At 54.6% G+C, this 2,500-nt stretch overlaps 2 non-coding genes across 2 annotated transcripts in view; both read right to left on the bottom strand.

Annotated features, from left to right (window-relative positions):
• LOC146142387 (5.8S ribosomal RNA) overlaps nucleotides 1–135 on the bottom strand; it is a 154-nt gene extending 19 nt beyond the window's left edge. Inside the window, exon 1 of the ribosomal RNA XR_014498804.1 lies at nucleotides 1–135. This exon is cut by the window's left edge and continues 19 nt beyond it. This is a non-coding gene — a ribosomal RNA (5.8S ribosomal RNA).
• A 247-nt stretch (nucleotides 136–382) lies between these two features.
• Nucleotides 383–2,193, bottom strand: LOC146142386 (small subunit ribosomal RNA). The gene has a single exon (XR_014500106.1). It is a non-coding gene; the product is annotated as a small subunit ribosomal RNA (ribosomal RNA).
• Between the last annotated feature and the right edge of the window lie 307 nt (nucleotides 2,194–2,500).

Here is a 2,500-nt window from a genome sequence, read left to right as displayed (position 1 = left end):
GCCCCGGGATTGACCCGAGGCCGCAATTTGCGTTCAGAACGTCGATGCTCAATGTGTCCTGCAATTCACACTAATTCACGCAGCTAGCTGCGTCCTTCATCGACTCACGAGCCGAGTGATCCACCGCCAAGAGCCATCCACGATTGTTTCGCTCGCACAGTGCCTCGCACTATAGGGTGACAAAATAGACCGCGCCGAGCGGTCGGCCAGGCCGACGCTTGAAGCCGGAGCGCGCGGCACCGCGGCACTCGACGCGCAAACATTACCGGGTGACCGAATCGCCGGCCGGCGCGCCGCTCCTCGCGGGTCGGGCGCCGGGTAGCAAAGACTTTTTCTCTCGCTTGTCCGAGTTTCGCGTTCGCCGAAGCGTTTGCGAGACCGTTAATGATCCTTCCGCAGGTTCACCTACGGAAACCTTGTTACGACTTTTACTTCCTCTAAATGATCAAGTTAGATCGTCTTCTCGGACGCCGGCTCGACCGTTGCCGGCCGCGCCAGGTCCAATCGGAGGACCTCACTAAACCATTCAATCGGTAGTAGCGACGGGCGGTGTGTACAAAGGGCAGGGACGTAATCAACGCGAGCTAATGACTCGCGCTTACTGGGAATTCCTCGTTCAAGGGAAATAATTGCAATTCCCTATCCCTAGCACGACCGGGGTTCAGCGGGTTACCCAGACCTGTCGGCCAAGGCGAGCACATGCTGATCCGGTCAGTGTAGCGCGCGTGCGGCCCCGAACATCTAAGGGCATCACAGACCTGTTATTGCTCAATCTCGTGTGGCTAAACGCCACTAGTCCCTCTAAGAAGTTAGACGCCGACCGATTGGGTCGCGTAACTAGTTAGCAAGCCAGAGTCTCGTTCGTTATCGGAATTAACCAGACAAATCGCTCCACCAACTAAGAACGGCCATGCACCACCACCCACAGAATCAAGAAAGAGCTCTCAATCTGTCAATCCTCACTGTGTCCGGGCCGGGTGAGATTTCCCGTGTTGAGTCAAATTAAGCCGCAGGCTCCACTCCTGGTGGTGCCCTTCCGTCAATTCCTTTAAGTTTCAGCTTTGCAACCATACTTCCCCCGGAACCCAAAGACTTTGGTTTCCCGCAAGCTGCCGGAGAGGTCGTAAAACTAACGCCCCCCGATCGCTAGTTGGCATCGTTTATAGTCAGAACTAGGACGGTATCTGATCGTCTTCGAACCTCTGACTTTCGCTCTTGATTAAAGAAAACATTCTTGGCAAATGCTTTCGCAGTCGTTCGTCTTGCGCCGATCCAAGAATTTCACCTCTAACGGCACAGTACGAATGCCCCCGTCTGTCCCTCTTAATCATTACCTCGCGCTCCGAAAACCAACAAAATAGAACCGAGGTCCTATTCCATTATTCCATGCACCATTATTCAGGCGAATCGCCTGCTTTGAACACTCTAATTTTTTCAAAGTAAACGTTCCGGCCGCCGCCGACACTCAGTCAAGGGCACCGGCGGAGAACCGGAGGTGAGGCCAGGACGGCCAGTACACGCCTTGCGACGGACCGGCCGCCTGCGCCCAAAATCCAACTACGAGCTTTTTAACCGCAACAACTTAAATATACACTTTTGGAGCTGGAATTACCGCGGCTGCTGGCACCAGACTTGCCCTCCAATGGATACTCGTTAAAGGTTTTAAAGTGTACTCATTCCAATTACAGGGCCTCGTTTAGAGTCCTGTATTGTTATTTTTCGTCACTACCTCCCCGCGTCGGGAATGGGTAATTTGCGCGCCTGCTGCCTTCCTTGGATGTGGTAGCCGTTTCTCAGGCTCCCTCTCCGGAATCGAACCCTGATTCTCCGTTACCCGTAAGAACCTCGGTAGGCCAGTACCGTACCGACGAAAGTTGATAGGGCAGACACTTGAATGATCCGTCGCCGGTGCGAGACCGTGCGATCCGCAAAGTTATCCAGAGTCACCAAAGGTTGCGGGCCGAAGCCCGGTCGGTTTTTGGTCTGATAAAAGCACGCCTCCCGCGAGGTCGGCGCTTCACGCATGTATTAGCTCTAGCATTTCCACAGTTAACCACGTAAAACGTACGATCAAATGAACCATAACTGATTTAATGAGCCATTCGCAGTTTCACTGTACGAGAGCTCGTACTTAGACTTGCATGGCTTAATCTTTGAGACAAGCATATGACTACTGGCAGGATCAACCAGGTAGCTACTTTAGCGTAGCCCCGAAAGGCCGACGAAGGAGGTGCCGCTGATGCGGCGCCGTCGCTCGGTCGATGCGAAACCCGAAGGCTTCTCCGTTAAAATTTCGTTCTTTGCTCGGCTGCCCGAACTCAGAAAACCGTCACCGCCCGTCGCACCCGCCGGAGTAAGACTTCGTCGGCAGGCCTTTCGACCGCCACGTCGCCAACACCGGCGCGAGCGCAACGCACGCCAGACAACTTCGCCGAAGCGACCGCTCAGAACCCGACAAACTGACACTCGGCTCTTCGCGCAGCAGCAACATCTGCCCAGC

Source organism: Ascidiella aspersa, chromosome 5, assembly GCF_963924565.1.
Source record: "Ascidiella aspersa chromosome 5, kaAscAspe10.2, whole genome shotgun sequence".
NCBI classification, from domain to species: domain Eukaryota; kingdom Metazoa; phylum Chordata; class Ascidiacea; order Phlebobranchia; family Ascidiidae; genus Ascidiella; species Ascidiella aspersa.
The sequence above is the reverse complement of the archived record's forward strand: the minus strand, read 5'-3'. Positions and strand labels throughout refer to the sequence as shown.